Source organism: Nesoenas mayeri (genome assembly GCF_963082525.1).
Source record: "Nesoenas mayeri genome assembly, chromosome: 2".
In the NCBI taxonomy this organism is placed as follows: Eukaryota; Metazoa; Chordata; class Aves; order Columbiformes; family Columbidae; genus Nesoenas; species Nesoenas mayeri.
Window position 1 is genome coordinate 59,755,115 of NC_137543.1, and position 21,336 is coordinate 59,776,450.

The window sequence follows — 21,336 nt, forward strand, 5'->3', positions numbered from 1 at the left end:
TATGCCCCACCTCCCTCTTTCATCAAAGTAGCATTCATTCACAACTATGTGCCATTCATTGTCTGTCTAAAGGCATTGGAGAGTATGAAGAATGCAAAATGACAATCAATAGAAGAATGGGCACAGTCCTCAGGCTTGCAAATGGGAGGACTGTAGAGACTCAAACCTTTTGTTTCAAAAGTAACAAGTATTTCTCTGTATAGTTTCTGAATGGTTTTTTTGCCAAATGGCTATAAGAAATGCTGTGTTTGGTGGTAAGCGCAGCACCATCTACCATTCTGGTTTGCCTTGTTTGTCTTAGAATTCAGATACAAGCGGAGAAAAGAAGGTCTTTCATGTAACGTTTCCTTCTCTGTTACATGTGGTCTGCTCACTGCATCACCTGTGGGAAGGAACCTACGACACTGACGATTCCCTCGGTATCCCCTTGATGTCTGTTACAATTATGGGTTTTGGTCTTTTGCTACAAATCTTACATATGTTTGAAGATATTAGAGTGGGCTTTGGCTCAAGGAATGTAGAATAAGGTCCTATGAGGTCCAAGGGAACTTGCCTATAGGTTTACCTGTCAGTGCAGAGGATTTGATTTGCTAAGCCATGGTGTGCATTTCTATATTTCTTGCTGCTCTAATAGGAAATACCATATTTTATAGCATTCATCTTCTTCATACAGATAGGGAATTATGTTTCCTGTGTTACAATACTATGCATACACCATAGAATAGTTGGACTCTTTGTGCTGTGAATTCACCACTTGCATTAGAAGAAAAGAGTTATCATAGCAAAACAGATTCTCTTTCCAAAACTGTTGCTAGGACACTGGTTTCACCTAGGAGAATTAATTGAAATGCCTCTGTGTTTGTAAAATGATCTAGATTAATTCTTTTTCCACAAATAAACATCTGCTTGCCAGTTGATTAGGTAGAAGTCCAAATATGCCTGCTCAAAGCACAACCTATTTTGAATTAGACTAATTATTATCATTGACATAAATTGACTAGGTCAGATCACAGATAAAATTAATAATAAAAATCCCAGAAAACTTCATTCGCTGTAAAGATTATAACTATAATTTCCCTTCCTAACATATTTTGCTATTCACTATTGAACTCCTGTTTATTAGATTGCTGATTTTCATAGAAAATTCTATTTTCTACCAGAAAGCATTTTTAAGTGCAAATTATTCACAAACAGTTGAACATTTAGACCATTTTTCCTACTCTGAAACATTTGTATCAGAGTCAAAGCTTCTGACAGTGAATGGAAATGTTGGTCACCTCAGTAGAGTTGCCAGTTTAAGACAGTATACCAGCTTGTTCATTAAAGATCAGCTGTATGAATTCTGATGATCCAAATGCAGTAAGGTGTTTCAAATCAGTGATGAAGCGACTTAGGTAATAAAAGTTTTTAGACATTTTTAACAATTTTGACTAATGAATTTCAAATCAGGTTTCAGCTTTCCAGCAGTCTAGCCTTTTTATTACATTCTCTGTCTGTCTGTCTACTGGCATATTTATTGGAGACAATATTTATAGAAACACTGGCAAAAGTTAAGGATAGCTTTCTCTATGTCCTTACTATAAACACATTACATTTTAGGCTGTATAACAGTAACAGTAAAAATCGTGCTTCAAAACAAATATACCAAATTATATGCCACTACTGAATAGACAGAGATTCCTGATGGAAAATTAAACAGTTTCCTGGGTTAGATTAGCTTTGATCTGTGTTATGTATAAATTAAATGAAATATTTTAAAATAAACATACTTTAAAGCACTGACTTGTTTATCTGTGTTTTTTTTTTTTCTTTCTAATATATACTTGCAAGTGGGGTAACTAATTCTTTTATGTACCCATCTGGAACCAAAGCCCTTAGTGATTCAAGAACAAAGCAAATTTGATGCACTATTGATTTTCTACCTTAGCAGTAGCAAAACAATTGCGCTATGCAAAGATCTGTTTCTCTGGATCTCTGCCATTTGTCTTCTTAACATTTATGTAACGTAGCATTTGTGTACAAAAAGAAACTCACATAAGGTAAAAAGAAAAAAAAAATACTCTTTCATAACCATCTTAAGCAAGTCTTCCTATTGCAAAATAACTTTTGAAAGGTATTTAATACACTTTCTATTATTAAATATCTGGACTTCTTCATAGCCCATAAATGCGCCATGAATTGCATCTGCTCTTACTTTGCTCCCAGACCACATGCTGATCAGTCTACCTGCAGTGGTGCAGGGACAGGGTTAGCTACTGTGTGCTGAATTTCCTTTCCTAGACAACCTTGAATACAGAGTTTTGTCCTTAAACTTTCCTGATTCAAACTATGGCTTATGTAAGAGGTATCAGGCAGTCACCAATTTGAAAAATCAGTCCCGATGTCTTGAAGGAAGGGTAATGGGAACGGTGTGCAGGAAGCTCCTGCTTAGGGTCTGGTTGCAATGCATCTGAGCCCAAAATTATTTTCTGTTGCAGGATTTCCTTTCCTGTGATCTGGAGACAATTTAGAGCTCTTGAGAAGTAGAGAGCAAATCACAGGAGCTGAGTTACAGTGTGACCTTCTCATGATATAATGTGCTATAAGGGCCATTTCAGAGCAGCATTCACAAGTAACTAAAAGGTCTAAGACAAAGCAGTATTTTATGTGTTTATAGGTACAAACAACAGAATATTTAAGGCAACAGTCCCATCAGTTCATAAATCATTGAAGGTTAGACTGTCTCCAGTTCATTAAAAAGTTCAAGAAGAATATAGTCTTGTGGAAATAGTATGTGATGTCTATACAGAAATCTGAAGTGTTTATACATTGTGGAAAAAATAAGTACCTTTCTTCAAAAGATCTGTCATCAACTCCCTAGAAAATACGGCATTGCATTCTCCTGTTAGGTCTAATCCTGTATCACACAGTACGAATAGTAAACAGAAATCCATTCATATACAAGGCTGATCAAAATTCAGATTGAACATTTTCCATACATAAAATGAGTGTTTTATGGAAATGTTAATAGCCATCAAGGGGACAAAAAGCTCAAAGAATTGCATAGAAGCATATAAATCTAAGTGAAATATATTGCCTAAGGTTGTACCAAAACTAATGTCTGGTTTGTCTGATGCTCCATCCTGCTATTGTCATCAGGATCCCAGATCAGTATCTCCCATGCTTCAACATCATCTCCAGATATTTCAGGATAAAAGTAGATATTAGAAAACTTCTGCTTTGTGTGAAGGAACAGTTCTCTTCAAACTCCTTTTGTAGTCTGAACACTGCATCATAATTCTGAGTCATTCCTTCAGTAGTGGTCTCATCTACTAAAGGAGTATTCCCATCCTGTAGTCTAAAATTGCGATTTTCACATAGATAATGACTTTTCCTGCCACTTTTTCCTCTTTTTCTACTTTGTCACATTGTACTTCTGTTATTCATTATTGATATTTTTCTTCATTCTTTCATTTCTTCCTCTGCTCCCTAATGTCATTTTAACCATGCCTTTTCTCCATGCTTTTTGTCTGCCTAGACAGTGCAGGACAATTTGGTAACCACTTTTTTTCAGGATTTCAAAAATTTCATCTAGAATGCTTCTTCAGAAGTATTTTATTAATATAGGACCAAGCAAAACCAAAACACCAGTACATGTGTTCCTATGGAATAGTGTATTTATGAAATTTTTAACTCATTAACCTTGGATTTATTTCAAATCCTATGGATGTCATTGACAGTCTTTCTGTTTACTTCCATATGTTTTGATTCCAACATACATGACTCTGGTGAATAAAATTTATATCTTACACATGCAACAAATAATAAGAAAGGTTGAGGAGAGGCAAATGGTTCAAATTAGCATTATTTCATTAGTTTTAGTGAAACTATGCTGATTTATACAATTTGAAAAGTCACCTGTCTAAGAAACAAATGAAATTTACTTACATCAAAAATCAGTATCCCACAGAAGAAATTTGCCACCTGTTGCGCCAACCTTATGGGACAGATGGCTTTGAGGAAGGGTTGGTAATCAGTGAAACAACTGAAGATAAGAGCCAATATTCAGAATTTTACTGATGAACTAAATAATTCAATCTTTCCAACCCATTTTATGATTTTGTATTTACCATGCCACTTGGATAGTTGACAGCAGATTCTGGAACACATGAATTAGATGACAGCAGCTGCTAAGTTTTTCCTCAGTTCACATATTCACATATTTTTACATTTTCTCTCCTGGTTAATTTTGTTTTGTAGAGCTGTGGGTGGGTCCTGCAAGTGTTCCATGACAAGATTCTCTTAAAAGGACTAAGATAATACTAAATATAACCAAAAAATTATTAAACTGATGTGATGAACTGAAGAAAATGTTAAAGTTTCTTATTTTTAATTGCACTCTGGTGTTATCTAGTATCATAATCTTTTAAGCACCTGAGGAGTGAACCTTATTTGAGGACTGATTTTCATGTTTACTTTATTCAAAGAATGATTCTCATATTCTGGCTGCCAAGATTCTAATGGAACACTTTTACTGTCAAGAAAAAACACGGCTTTGGAAAGGACAGAAACAACCAAGTAATAAAAATGTGTAAAGTATGTTCATGTAGAGTGTGCCAGAGAATGACTGATGGATTGAAAAGACAAAATGTTACTGTTAAGGTTGTGGGGTTTTTTTCCTAATTTAATAAAAAACAAAGGAATATTTTGTTATTTTTAAATTGCTAAACTTCAGTCAGATTCTAAGAGTAAACACTTCTCATTTCTCATCCAAAAGAGGTGGGTAAGATTATGTCAAGAAGAGCAAAAACTGTGAATGAACCTTAAGAACTGTCTGTCAAAGACTGTAGTTTACAGTTTAGGCATTATCAGAGGTTATTGGTAAGTTTCTTAGTATGAAATGAGCTGACATATTTTGTCCCTGTACTTTGAGATGTCAGTTTTGTAGAGTTCTCCAAGGTTTCAGTAAAGTTTTCACAAGACTGTGGTGTTTTATGTCTTTTTAACTAAGTAAGTCTAAAGTATTAATATGCACAACCACAGTAAATTCAAAGAATTAGCTCAGATGTCCTTGAGCTACATACAAACAGAAAGTAATCTATAGAGAGAACTATAACAAACCTGTATTTGATGCATAGTAATTCATGGGATCAAATATTTATATTTACTAGTGTATAGAAGACAAGGTATGCACCCATTAGACATAAGGTAATCAAGAATCACTCTCAATTAAATGTGAACAACAATGAATCCATGTATGGATACCTGCATGCACACCGTTTCCTCCCCTGTCCTTTTCTAACTTTCTTTCTTTTCAGGAGTAGAAGTAAGACAGTAAAGGGGGGAGAACTTGCTTCAGGCATGTCTCTTCAGTAGGGAGCAACATCTCTAAAGGAAATCCACAAAGTTTTTTTTTCAATTGTAATTATTTAATCAAATTTTATGTTGAAGTTTAGAGGTAAAAAAAAAAAATGAGATTAGTTTTGCAAGTCAGTATCAAATCTGAAACAAATATATCAAATATAGAAATAATTACTGAGCACAAGTTTATATCTCTCTGAGAACTAAACATCAGACATGAAAAATATGTCTACTGTATTTCTTCAATTCTAAAAACAGGTTTACAGTGTTTAGTCAACAGAGTATCTGATATCCTTTGTAACATCTTTCCAAAGCCAATTTAACTTTGAAGTATTCCTGTTGCTGGATTCTTCATGAGTCAGTCAGATTGTTTCATTGTGACTATACATTGTTCTGAAATGTATATGGCAAATACACATTTGTCCCAGTAGAAAAGCCATACATGTACCTCTGGTCAAAATATATCTCCAAACTCTTAATGCAATTTTGTGCAGTCTGAAGTGATTTGTTCATTTGGTTCTATGGAGTCAAAGTTGCATGTCTGCATTTTCAGTAGCCATTAATTTTTGTCTTGTACTGTTAAGCTTCATTAATCACAGGATAGTGATAAACCAGAAGAGTGTACAATGGGAGCACCTAAACTATAAGGAGCAAATTTTCTGCTTCTGCTCAAAATTGTGTAGTAAGATACCTTTCCAACATGACATATTTGCAACTTGGCTTTGTTGTCTGTTCTTTTTCCCTAAAAGCTAGTAAGAATAATAGAAGAGCTGCATGGGTGCACCTGGTACACCTGACTACAGGATGCTCTGTGCAGGGTGAGGGTGTGAGCTGACCTGTGTTGGTCATGGACGGCTCTGACACCAATGGGAACAGCGCTACAATCTGTCAGGGATCCCTGGTGCACCAGTCCTGATATATTTAATGAATTGCCACAGCCACCGTGGGAAAGGGACATGTGGAGAGACAGGTGAGGAGAGATGGAGGGGACAAGAAGGGGCCAGTTCTGGGGAGATGGCTGGAAATGACCTCTGTGAAGGACTTTCTCCCTGCCAGAGCAGAGATTACTGAGGGACCGTGGCTGTGGACAACCCACGTTGGGGCAGGAACACCCCCAAGGGTCTGAGGCCCTCACTGAAGGTCCTGCAAGCATCAGGTATAACATGCAGGAAAAACAATGGGAGATGAACCTGAGGAAATGGGAATGAAGGTGGCTTTCTAAGTATTTGTTTAAATGACTATGTTTTTCTCACTATCTGAATCATTAATAAAAAGATTGGTTTAATTGTCAGTAAATTAAATTAAGTAAATTTATCCAGGTTGAGACTATTTTGCCCACAGAAATAGGTTAAAATTATTCTTTTTCCCGGTATTTTAAGATATATTGTGGTGACAGTTGTTTTGATTTAAATTGCCCTGACTTTGCTTGTCTCTCAATAATTTGACAGTTTATTTGCTGACCATATGTCTATAACTAGAACCATAATCTATTGTATTTGAACTGAACAACAATGTGTTGAGGACAAAGGATACAAAAATAATTTGCTTTCCATCTCGGCTATTCCCTACAGGGATGTTTTACATAATGAAAACAATGTTCTAAATTAAAATTGTTCGTTTTCTCATATCAAGGTTCTCATCCTATTTGGATGATTTAAAAAAAAAAAAAATATTCAGTGCTTTATTTAATGCCATAAATATCTTATTTCTAGCAGAAAATAAATTCCTAGTGTCAGAAAAGGGGAAAAATGCAGAGTTCCTGCTATCACTGATCAAACTTCCAATTAAACATTCTGTGCAACGTGTGTAAAGAAGGATTGACTTTTCAACACTTAATTACTTTAGCCAGTTGCCATCTGTTCTTTGAATTTTGACCTCTCTTTCCAAGTTGAGGCTACATGGAGTGTCTGCAGCTAAGCCAATTAGATCATGGATTTTTCATGCTGATTTTAAAACAGACTTACTGTCTACCTACAGAATTCTGGTTGATAAATTTAATAGTGATGACACAGTGGCCTTCCACAACCTTCATCCAGCAAGTAAATAATAGTGTATTAAACTTGGCATTGTTCATTTAAAATGTGGCACAACAACCAGTGGCAAAATCACATTTTGATTTGTTTCTCCAGCCCATCACATTAATCATACACTGTCAAAAGCTTTTCATGCTACAGTTTCTCACAAAGATAATGTGGGTTAACTCTAAAAAACACCACCATAAAACTACCTTTTTCTGGGCTAAGAGGAATAGTTAAAGCCTGAAATAGCATCGAGCTGTAAGCCACCAGTTCTTCCATAAAATTCTCAGACGGTCAAGGTCGAACTTTGTCGTTGAACTTTGTAGTAAATTCATCATTCCACTCTTGGACTGCCTATCCTCTGCTTATGAAAATGACTGATTGTTTATAGAGTTCTTATGCTGGTAATGGGAATACATACAAAATATCACCATATTTATAATAGTAATCATATTAACAGATGATTGTCCAACAATGTACAATAGTGATACAATACTATTTAAATATTTTTTACCAGTAAGTGTTACCAAAGACATATACAAATTTATCTCAGGCTCTAAAGAGGATCCATTTACCTGTGTAAACTGCAAAATGTTATAATTTGTAAATGTAATACTACCATGAAAGAGTGTACATCTATAGGATTTAATACCTAAAAGTTTATTTGCAAAGAAGCTTCTGGAAAAAATATATAACGTCAGTTTCATTAGGTGTCTGTAAAAATGAGGAGATATGCTCTTCCCTGAGGAACATTTTGGAGCTGACTAAAAGTGCAAAGATGAGCTGGGAGGCATGATGTGAAGCCTATCAGTGTCGATGACAGTGAACCCTTGTATTGATTTCAATAGTCTTTGAATTAGGTCCTAAGTGTGGGATTTTGATAAACCATTAAAGCTTCCACATTTTAAAACTGAATTTCTTCTATTGATCCACTAACTCGAAGAAAGAAAACAAATGTTACATGAAGAAGCACAAATCCTTACCACTGTATAGCAACACACTACTTCAGTGTTTCCTGTGCTTACAGTACTGAGCCACACAGCAGTATATGTAAAGCACCATGTTGCAGAGTTACAGAAGCAATTTTTCTGAGTTTCAAGGAGATTAATCTCTTAACAGAGCTTCAGGTTGTCTGTTTGGTCTTAATAGGAATCTTTTATTCCTCTCTCCACTTCTTTGAGGCTGCAAAGTGCAGTAAAACCAACTGCATTTGCGCTGAATGAAATTCATTCTATTTCAGTTCTAAGTAGTGATGAAACTTCTAATGAGCCACTTTGCTCATTCTGTTTATTTGGCAGCATCAAACAGAAAACTCATGCATCAGGAAAAAAAGTCTGGAGTTTATGTCATCTTGCTGAGTCTATCCGACTATGCCCCAGGATTCTGGATAGAGAACTAGATGTTATTTCAGTTTAACTAATGAGTCCAAATACTGAATTTCTTCTGCACAGTTAATGAGATGCTTCATACTTTCCACAATTACATCTGAAAAAAAAGGGGAAAAGAGACTGACTTAGAGAAACATTTAACGTTATATGTCATTCTTAAAATAATAAACGCATTACATTCAAATTGTCACACAGAAATTAATTATACTTTTCAACTGATCAGTAATGAATGTATGTAAATGTTAAATATTTCATTTGAAACAATTAGGCAAAATAGTATACTTTTTCACTGAAGACTACAAATCACGTCAATAGCAAATGTGTCAGTCCTTAATTTGCTAGTGTATACCATTTTCCTCTATGATCCCTTCTTTTTTGCCACTTAGCCATGTCTGTGGCAAAACATTCTGAAGACCAGGCATGATATTCTTTTGATGCTTTCCACCGTCACTGCCTGCGCACTTTTTTTCACTATGAAATTTGGCCTATGAAAGATTAATATCAGTGGATGAGCATATACAAAAAAATATTAACTTTCATGTCTTGTGACATAGATCTATTGTTTTTATTCTGTCAACATATTTATTATGTGTGTGCACACACACGCACACATAGTATCAATCTTGTTTAAACCTTCTACTGCCCAGAAGACAATAGACAATGCTCAAGTGAACAAAAGTACCATTTTTTTTCTTTTGTGACCCTTTTATGACCTGATGTTGTGCTTATTCTCACCTGGCTGGTACTTTAAGACCTCTTCAAAAAGCAGACTTACTAACAGCGTGGTTGTTAAGGACTGCCTGTGTAGTCTACTCAAGCTCTTTATCTGTTATTACCTGCTATTTTTGAGCTGCAGTGGCCTCCTCCATGGTGGGGAGGTTGAGACCAGCTCTAACCTTTTCTCACCTCTGGGTTTCTCTAGCAAGAGCGTGTTTCCATCTACTGCTAGATTATACCCACAGCTACTTCAAAGCCGTACACTTTGGGTGAATTTTTCTCCAACAAATCTATTCCCCCTTCTCTTAGGTCCTTCCTCTCTCCCTCACTTCCTTCATTGTTGTCTTTCCCTTCTTCCTCTTTACAACAAATCCTATAACCATTCAAGGATGTACCTCTTGTCTTTACCTAATTACTCCAGTTTTCCTTCACCTTACCAGCACTCTCAGCTGTCCACCTGTTGCCTCCTGGACCTATACTGTCTAACTTGATGCCAACTTTAATTCATAATCCTTCTGCCCAAAGATATCACTTACATTAGTCTCTCCTGCATTCATTTTGGCTCTGTCTTGGTGAGGTTGAGCAGGAAGCTCATCTTGCCTTAGAAGGTGTTCTCCAAACCTTGTTTCCAGTTCTGGAGATTTAGGTCCAAGATGACTGGATGGTGGGCTGAATACTGCAATGGTAGTTGGATCCTGAGCAACTCTAGATGACCTTTACTTGACCCTCAAAGGCAAATAAAGTCTGCCTTATTCCTGAACTTAAGACTCATTAATTCAGGCACAGATGTTTTCCTTATTTCATTTGGTTTGACGTTGTTGTTGTTACAGATGGCTTACAAAAATGAGGTTACAAAATAAAATAATTTATAACCTAGTTCTTAAGAGGAAGAAAATGAAAAGGACTGACCAAAGCAGCATCTCTGTCAACTCAGTATATCTGCCTACAACAGAACAGAGAAAATGTGCTGCATGGAAACATTACATTTACTGCTGCTCAGTCCATGTACCATCATTTGTTTTCTCCTCTCTCAGTCATGTCTTCACTTGTCAGGCTGCTATGGAACCAGTGTTAGTGATAACTAAAATCAATAATTAATAATAAAATTAGTTAATAAAAATAAGGGTCGTACATATTAGACACTTGCTAAATCAATAAGAATAAGGTTCACAGATGTTAGGTATTAGACACTTATTAGGCATTAAGTAACAAGAATGATATTTCTTAAGCAGGGGAAACTTAGGAGATAATGTATTTGCTCCTAGAAGATAAGGTAGCGAGACCAGCACAGCGATCAGCTTGAGACTGGTTAATACCTTCTCTGTGGTTATGAGCCAAATAACAAAACGACTGTGTCTGCCCAGTACTTGGGGTCAAGCTGCAGACGGCCTGAGAAAGACTTCTTATTTCATCCCAGGACCATCAAAAGACCACCAACTTATTGAACTGTGCATGCACAAGAGACATTTACATATGCTAAGTGGTTCCAAGAATAGTAATGCATATGCAAAAGATTTCCAAGAAATGTAATGAATATGTATGATCTGTGTGGATATAGCCTTTGTCCAGAGCTTCTTCAGGCCCCCTCCACCAGGCGGAACAATCGCCATGGGGCTAGCAGCATGGGCCAATAACGGATGCTTGCTTTTAAAACCTTAAATCTTGTTTTTTACTAGTTTCTTTAGTGAGACAATTTTACGGTATCATTAGTGTGATGCCATGATCAAAGATGGCCAGGTCCCTGGAGTTCAGAAGCCTATTTTTCCATATTTTGCCAGCTCGTTTTCTTCTGTTCACTTGTGATTTTTGGAAGGGTTATTTAGGTTTAATTAGAAGACTACAAAGAAGCATGTGGCCTCCATGGTTTAAGGTCAAATTCATGCCATGTCTATAAATTTCTCATTACTCTCCTCTTGCATTCACAGTAACACTACAATGTGAATTGCTTTTAAGCAATTATGGATCCAATGAAGCTAATGCACCTGCTATTTATAACTTTTGCAAACAAGAAATAAAGACCACTTAGCCTGTAGAACAAACCATTTTTAGGAAAAGATTAGTACCTCATTAGAAAGCAGCTTGTAGTGTAGAGTATTAGAATATTCTTGTTCTCTATCTAGATTAGGCAATCATGGAGTTAATTGCTCACTGACAATATAAGTCAGCTCTTCAGTTGCAGTAATGACACTGGAAACCACTGAAGAAAAAAGTAGTACATCATAATTTTAAAAAATCAAAACAAATCAAAAGATCAAAAAATAATTTGTCTGTATTCTAGCAGCAGCTATGCAGCTCATGTCAAAATACTGTGATGTACTGAGGTACACTGGTATTAGTCATAACACCTAACAATAAAGGGAGACACTGAGACAAAAGAAAGAGGCTACTGTCTCAAGAAATAACATCAAAAAATAAGAAGAAACACTTTACTGATATTATAAATTATATATTTTGACAAAAAGTGGTTTGGGAAACAAAAAATGCTCACTGAGGACTAGGGGAATTATTGATTCTATGTACAATAGCTGAGCACTTGGTAAAATTAGGGGTGTCTCTCAGTCTAGGTCCTAAAACCAGAAGTCAAAATGACCATATCTATCCCATTCCATGAATCATTATTATAGCCAGAAAAGATCTTTCATGTTCCTCACCCTCATTCCAACTGAGCTATAGATTTAGTGTTTGTATACGTTACATACAGTACATAAATGTTATCAGTGACTGCTGGGATTTAGGAGGAAACTGAGCACTCTGCAAGAACAAAGCCCTAAATAATCATTGATATTCTATTTGACTAGAACCTGAAGCAGAAAGTTGATTCACATTTGCTCATTGATTGTGTTACAATGCACAAAAGGAAGAGGGGCAAAAAAAAGCAGAAATATTTTATTTCAGAGCTTTTTGATTTCATCAGCCAATTAAACAAGAATAGTAAAACAAATTTCCTTATTTTTAATGACTGTGATCCTTTCAAATTTTTGAAGAAATTGATCATGCCTTCACTTCCTTGAATTAAAGATTATTTTTGTCCTTGATGAAAGCAGTTAATGTTGCCAATTATTTCTTTTCAGGCATGTCTGAAGCATTTTAATGGGAAAAATTCATCTCAGTGACATTTTTTAAGTAGTGGATTAATGTAGTCTTAGTATAAAACTATTCTTTATATAAACTACAGAAGCTGAGAAATTGTTAATATTGCCTAATATTAAAGACATTTACTTTAATCTAAGGAATTAAAGTTAACAATTTGAGAGAAATGATTAAGCAGATAAATTTTATTCTCTTAAAATTTGGAAATTATTGACACAGCAATAAATTATGTGAGGTATTTATTGAAGCAGTGGAAATAATATAATTTTTTACATATGAATACTTAAAGACTATTTTAAATTAATGAATTTGGGTGGGTCAGTAAGTTTCAGGTGGTAAATCAGTTTTTTCAACTCAACAACCAGAATTGGATATATCTGAAGATATAAAAATAAAACTTTTGAGCTTTTTTTTTAAATGTTAGCTGAATGAACTTATTGACTGCAGTGTTCTTTTATCACAGAATTTTATTTTGATAAACTGACATTTTCTGAGAAATTGTTCTTCACAAACTCAAAAGCTGATGTTTAAAGGAGTAAGGACCAGACTTTACCATTCACGATCCTTAAGGAAGATCCATTTCCAGCAATGACTAAATATAGCAGCAATGTCTTTCCAGTGGGTCTTGGTTAACTGGAGTAAACTCTCATAATATTTACCTTTACACAGAGTTCTTTGTTCCCAAACACAGTTCAAAGTAGTCAACAGAATGAAGGTTGCCTCCAGAGTAAGGAAATGTATGACAATTTGTACAATGCTGAGAGGAAAAAAAAAAAAAAATTCTTACAACAAGACAGGCACAAATTTTTATGTTTTCTTAATATGATAAGAGCCATTGTACAACAGGAGAGTGTTAGCATAGCTTTTCAGGCTAACAAGGATTTATCCCCAAGAAGATCATACAGTGATAAGAAGTTCAGACACCCATGGTTAGTTTATATGAATCCAGCTTGACACTCATGAAACATCCTCAAAAAACATCTGAAACAACTTCAAAAGCTTCACTGATTAATATACAAGCAATCTGAATTTTATATTAACATTTCTGCTTGTAATTTACCAATTCACTTAATGTGAGCCAAATATTATGTGTGAATTATACATTCCAAAGCCCATCCTAAATTATTTAGTTCTTTTCCATGTAAAGATAACCTTTCTTAACATCTGGAGAGTACAGATGGAGAACAGTAAAAATACAGAAGTGAAATCGAGTGATGAGCTGATACTTTTCTATGACTGTACATTATGTGTATGATGGATTTCCCTTGTATTCGTGCAAGTTACAAGTGGGTAGCTCACAGAACTCCTTTAAAACAGTTATGGTCCATCTTGAGTAAAACTCCATCAGCTCACTACCAGTATTTTCTGTTAAAGATTAAACATACTTCAAGGTCTATTTTTAAACAGATAAAAAGGCAAACTCCACCACCCCCACAATCTCCAAAATGCAAGCCAGAAAACTTTATTTTTTGCTTCACCTAATTTACCTTCCCAGGAAAAATGCCCCCTGACTTCTTGACTGTTATGGGGCACCTGCCATGTCAGGCTGAGCTCAATGGAATTCTGTCATGAATTTGCATGCATCCATATTATGAATACACTTTGTAGATGAGTTAGGTTCCAGCTGTTTGAACCTACAAGGTACATTATTTTAGTGCTCACTGACATTTTGAAATGAAAGTTTCTGTCCATTACTATCTCTATGTTATTAGCTAGTAATTCAGACTGTAGAGGAGATTTTCTTCACAAAGTAGGTGGGATAGCAAGAGTTCTCAAGATACTATGTTTTTCTTTCTTTTAGAAATACACTATTGCATTAAGCTTTCTTTTATGTCCTTGATCAAAAAATAAAAGTCGATACACTTGACACAAGCTTTTTTGCATTCACCAGTGAGTCCAGGACTCAGGTTAAGAAATTTAGGTGACTGAAGAAACTTAGCTTTCTATAGAGACTTAAAAGACTATATGCATTTTAAAACACTTCAGCATTTTTAGACAGCTTCAGTGTTTTGAAGATGTGTGAGTCCTTTAGGACAGGCTATCTTGCTGTCAATCTAGTTTGCATTAGTTTGAAATAAGAAAGCTACTTAAAGAGCCTAAGATGCTCTAAGCTCCCAGTTTAAAGGTCTTATAAACTTATCTCTGTTACAGAGGCTTCGGTCTGTGTTTATAGGGTAAATATAATTGCAATGCTCTGGAAAAGATGGACTCCCTGACTTTAAAGGAGAGAGAAACTAGGTCCCAGGCAATGAGATTGTACTGCTCCATGTTCTCCTTGGAAAGCCTTGTCATATTGTCATCCAATGTAGGAATATTTTTCTTTCCTAACAATGAAAGCAAGGCTTTGCTGGCAGAATTTAACAGATAACTGCCTCTCTGAGTCATAAACTTTGACTCCTTATTCTAAAAATGTCTATGTCCCAGCATATTTTGACAGACTGCCTATTTTGCTGCTAGCTAGTTTCTCTTCTTTTGGCAATGCATGAGTTTCCTACAAAATACTTCCTTCTGCCTGCCTAATGTTTTTCCACAAACATTACCCAGGTCAGATGAGCTTTTAAAAGTCACCTGTGGCAGAGGAGGTTATAAGTCTGAGTTCACATGTGGGCTTTGCTCATATGTGGAAAACAAGAGACAGTGACTGCATGGACCTACATCAGCTTGACAGAAATATGTTGTGCTGCATTTCAGATAACCCTATGTATCCTTGAAGGGCTGTCAATAAACACCAACTGAACAGCAGTCTGAGCCTACCATAAGACACGGACTGCTGCTGATTCCATCTCAGTGGATCCCTGATCTTCTATTGTGTAACCCACAGCATGAAGGAAGGACGCGACATCGTGAGTTATCATTACTTTCATAGTACCTAGTCCAGTGATCAGGACTTCATCACGGAAAAAGGTTTTACTCTGAAGAGGTGTGGGAAATGGCTACATATATGAAGGACAGTAGATAAAGTCACCACAATACAGACACTGCCCAGCCTCAAATTTTGACAAATTTTATTCTCTCACCTGGGATGAGATTGATCAGGTGAAGCTGACTCTTTTCAAAGCATTTTCTTAGTGATACTTTCAAGAGTACAATTTGGTAAACACATCTCCTTGTTCTGCCTGTGGTTTTTATTACCTATTATTGGTAGATAATGAAAAGGTAAATCTAAACCTAGACTATGCTTTGTGTTTCTGAAGTTAGAAACAGTAACTTAGGCATTTGAAGAAAGTGAAATTTTTAAGATCAATTACAGAACATTATTGAGGAGAACAAGGTCAGACTGCAGCAAGAAAGACTAGAAGAATGACTTTACAAAAATCTATTTAATGAAGTTTTCATATTATTATAAAAAGTTTAACTTACATTTACAGCTGCCTAAGATTACATGACATATTTACATCTTACTTTCAGTAAGGAACTTTCCTGTAATTTCACCACCCTCTTCTCATATGGTAAAATGAGCAGAAGATACCAGAATGAAAAAAATAATTGACAGATTTCTATAGCTAATAGAAGTCTAATTTCTATAGCGTATTTCAGAGATAAAATATTATTATCAAAGCTTCTTTCATATAAGATTCCTCCAAAGATACTTAGGGAAAGCTTCACAAAATCACACAGAAGCACAGAATGGATGAGCTTGCTAAGTGACAATCATTTAATCATGGAACTGTAGAATAATTTCAGTTGAAAGAGACCTCTGAAGATCCTCTGGCCCACAGCAGGACCAATTTTAATGTTGTAAGTAACCAGAAAGTTAGATCAGGTGGTTCAGGATCTCACCCAGCAGAATTTTGAACCTCTCCAAGAAGATAATACAAGCTGTCATTGTATTTTCCTGAGGTGGTCAGTCAGCTTCCTCTCTGGCTCTAGCTAGCCCACTTAGTGAAGACCCTTAGATTTTAAGGACTTAAGTGGTGCTTTGGAAGCATTTATTTCAAGAATGGACATACTAATGCCAATTCTTTAGTGCCAGGTTCACATGTAGGGCCTAAGCCACAAGCTGGCTGAAAGCCTTCTAGCTATGTCTGAACAGTGTTGGAACTTCTTTACCCAGTTACATTAACCAAATTAAGTGGCTCCTAGCCAGCTCAGAATAAGGGCAGAGCTGTCTTGTGTCTATCCATAAAAATGACTTTGTTGACTGGATATGCCTAGTATGGCATATCTTATTTGCCTAAGGAGCCTGAAAGAACCATCTGGACATTTTTGATCTTCATAGTTATTGTGATGAGAAATTCATTCAGGCAATTCTTCTGCAGCTGCAAAAAAAAGTGGTGAGACAGGCTGTATTTGGGAAGGAAAAAAGATCTCAAATACAGCTAAATATATTTCAGGATAATGGCCTCAATAGCAAATCTGATGATTATTTAGAATAAGTGAATGCTGAATGGCTTATCAGTGATAACACAGACAAAGGTTGTCGACATGTGACACACATCAAACATTGATTTCACTGCAACAAATTTAAGTGAAAAATTGTCTCTATCAGCAAAAGCTTTTGTACAGCATCAAAGCCTGTTTCTTTGTGGTTCCTCTTCTTTTTAATGGGAAACTTTGACCTGCCCAAGTAAGTTAGAAGTCAGTGTTTCTTTTAATTTATTAGAGTTTCCCATGCCTTATAATTAATTTCCCAACCTTGCAGCTGAATGTGGTAAAAATTTTTATTAATGTTTTGATAAAGGACATTATTTTTTCACCTTCTGATATTATTTTTATAGAAATGTAAGTATTGCAATAAAAATATGATCCATATCACCTTCAGCATATGAAGAGACCTTCTACTGTTTACATTTTTAACTATAAAATTACTCAAAATCCATTTAAGTAAATGTTAATACTCACTGGAATTTTGAATATATCTTGTCATTGCTATTATAAGGTACTTCTAGCAAGGTTACCTTCTGAGACAAACAAAATGCTTTGAAAAGATGTATAGCAACTTATATACCACACACTGGCAAGGCCCATGTGTGACTTTGCACAGACACTGAAGAAAAGAAACTCTTATAGGATAACAAAGGCAAAGTTCTGCCAGCAGGTTCTTGAACACAGAAGTGACAGGTCACCTTAGACATTTATTTAAAAATTCCAAGATGAACAATTTGTGAAAAAAAGGACAATAATTAGAACACAAGGTAACAGCATTGTACTCAAGAGTCACCTAGGTAAAATTGTTTTGGGCAACCTTTATGAGTATAATAAAACAATTCTCAAGATCACCAGCACTGAACAGTGTGAACACAAAGCCACACTCTGGATTTTACCCTTTCTGAGTCACATCCTGGAACTGATTACTTGACTACAGTCAATGCTGCAGGATTGACTACAGAATGACTGTGGTCAAAAATGCAATAAGTAATTTTTGCTGAGCAGAAGTACAAACAGACAGTCCAGATTGTTTCCAGATTACCACATGGTATGATTTCAACTTGTTTGTAAATTATGCCAAAAGAATCATTATTATAAATGGAAGTCTGTCAGACTTTTCTAAAGAGTGACACAAAAAAATATTAATAGAGGGCCATCAGTAAAATTATTATAAGAGCATGTGCAAATTATAGATCTCATATGTAAGAATGCAGCATCACTGTAGTTGTTCTGATTACTTTAACATGTAACTTGCAAAAGAAGATAACACTCTTTGAAGATAAAAAAAATTAATTGATTTTTCAGTATCTAACTGTTCAATACCTATATTTTTGCATTACGTATTTAATTTATTAAGGTGTGGTCTACATGAAGACACTGATCATATTATAGTATTGTTTTCATAACATTCACTGAAAGAAGGAACCCTTTATTTAGGTTTACTTACCTTTACCTTAATTTGTAAGAAAACATACACAATCAATGAGGTATACAAGAGTAATACATACTCTAAACAACAATTTATGAAGCTGAAACATAATCAACCAAAACTAGAAAATTGTAACTTGGGACATCAATTGATCCACTACAAATTGTAGACAAGGGAGGTGAATTAGCAATATGATGTTGTGATTGCTGACTGGCAATGACACGTGTAAGTGATCAAAATAGACATCCTGCTAAAAAACAACTCACCTTGCTCTTGGAGATACATGTAAAAGCCTTTGGATAACTAGAGCACACAACAGTGAGAGTGGTATGGTTCTTGTGGGAGGATTTCTGACTATTTGAAGAATTATAATTTTGATAGAAAAGAAATGCTTCTTACTGTCTGCAATACTGTAGCTCCCTTGCATTCACAGCAGATACAGGAAGGGGAGCAGGTTCTGTAGAGAAGCAAGGAAAGAGGTGAACAGGGCAAATGGGAAGAGTGACATAAATACAGGTAGATACCAGAGTCCACTAGCTACTCACCTGATAAGAGGAATAATAACTGAAGTTTCCTCCCTTTTTTCACAGTTTAGTCAACTTAGAAAGAAATCTCACACTGTCAGTTTTGTTGACTTTTCTAATTTTGCCCTATACCAAGTTTCAGAAGTCCCACATGAAGAACAGACATTATATGCATTTGCCCAGTGACTTTGTATCTTCTACTAGCACTCTGCCTGCTACTGAAATATTAACAAATCATTAACTACTTATATGGCTCTTAGAATAAAAGTTTCACGTTTCTAGTATTGTTTGCTAGTATAGCCCATAAGAACTCAAGCCATGTGTCTGCTCTGTAGTTACACCACCTCTCTGCAAGTTTCTGCCTCACAAATAGAATACAGCTTTGAAAGATTTACAGTAAGATTCACAAGGCAGAGCTAAGTGGCAGAGCAATAGCTATCCAGATTTATATCAGAGACTACAAATTGTAGAACTACTAAAATCCTGCCAGTTCCTGACATCCTAGTTATGTGTTTGCATAAAATTAAAGCATCTGACTCATTTTTAAAATGGCCCACGGCTTTTCTCTATCTCAAGCTTATTTATCTTTAGAAGCCAAAATAGTTGTACACCTCAAAAGCAAAAGCAGGAAAACATTTATCTAGCTCCAGATGTGAGAGGAAGGTCTTCTGTCTTTCAAAGCAACTACATTTAATTGCTAATAACAACATACTGTAATCTTAGTATGATACAAAAATTTAGCTAATTGACCTGCTGTTGCATTTGCAAATGCACATTTCCATGGAGAGGAACAAACTAGATTTATTTGAAGCAATATACAACATTGAATCACCTAAAATCAAAGTTAGGATGAAATAAATATTTTAAATATTAATATAAAAAGGAAAAAAAAGAAATATTTAAGGGTCTAGTATTGATTATAACTTCTCATGGGAAAGTTTCCTTTCTTAAAGGAAAATATTTCCCAGTCATTTTGTTAATGAATCATATTTATAGAGCTAAGTATTAGCACTCATACATTAGTTTGCTTAGGTTTGGGTACACAGCAACATTATGTATGACTAGTTTGAAAGTTCAGTATACTTTAATGCTGGCCCACAGTACACAGGAGAGAAATATTTGAAGTGATTGAATATGAGCCCATGAGCACTACTGACTGTTTTCTATTTCTGATCTATAAAAAGGAAAAACAAAACAAAACAAAACAAAACAAACAAAAACAAAACAAAAAAAAACCACAGAAAAGACATAACATAATGGTGTGGTTACAGCTTTTTGTTGTTGTTGTTTTGGGTTGGGATCCAAACTGTTTAATTTCTGCTGTCTCTAACTCACATCATGAAGTGTGCATGATGTTCTTCGAAACAGGCTCTATTCATGCAAGAAAGTAAGGAATGAGGATATAAATATGTATGTAATGTAGGAAATATTATGTAAAAACATCTGAACGGGGAAAACCTCATGGCTGAGACCAGCCCCTATCTCTGCTGGGCTGTAATCTCATATATCTGCATTTATATCTGCTCGTGGCTGGGGGCTTGGACTAAATGACCTTTGAATGTCCCTTCCAACCCAAACTATTATATGGTTTCTAATCATCAAATAATTTAACATATACAGAATATAACTGTAATATTCTAGTCTATCATGAAACATATAACATGACAACCCAACTTAGAATTCATTCTCAGCACTTTTTCTTTAAACCATTTTTTAACTGATTGGGAAAAGATTTTTGTTATTTTTTGTGTGACAGCATCATGCCATCCAGAGGCGAACCGAGCTCATTGCAAGGTTTGGTTGCTAGGGTTAGAAAAAAAGCCAGCCATCTCGTCAACGTAAGGTTTGATCTCTGTTTTGTCATTAGGAAATATATTTTTTCCTATAAGACCTGACTTTGGACTGAAATAATATTTATGCCTTCCATGATTCTCAACATCTTCAAAGCTCTCTGTATGACAGGGCTGTTCAGTAAGGTAGAAACCAGGAAGTTTGAAGTTCCTTAAGAGTTAAATCTCAAAGAAAAATCTGTAGGCTCACTGAATATTGATAAGTAAAATCAAACCAAAACAAATACACAAAAAATTTTATTATGTTGTTCCCAGGTTATCTTGGGATCTAATATCACATGTCAGATTAGTATAATTCTTGGATGTTATTTCCCAGCCTACAGTATGTATTCATTATAATTAGATGAGAATATTTTTATCTTCTATCTAGACAATAATTTAAAATTATTAACTTCATTTTACGTAAATGTGAGATTAATTTCACTTTAAAAATTTTGTTTATAATTCTGCATTTTTTCTCCAAAAACAGGAGTCATATAAATGTTGACAAGATTTATGTTGCCTTACAGTGTGCAAGATCATTGCTTGTGCATTATGTAATTCTTTTTTATATAAGAAATGCATTATGACAAAGGTACATTAAAATATTAAATTCATCTTTCAAATATTAGA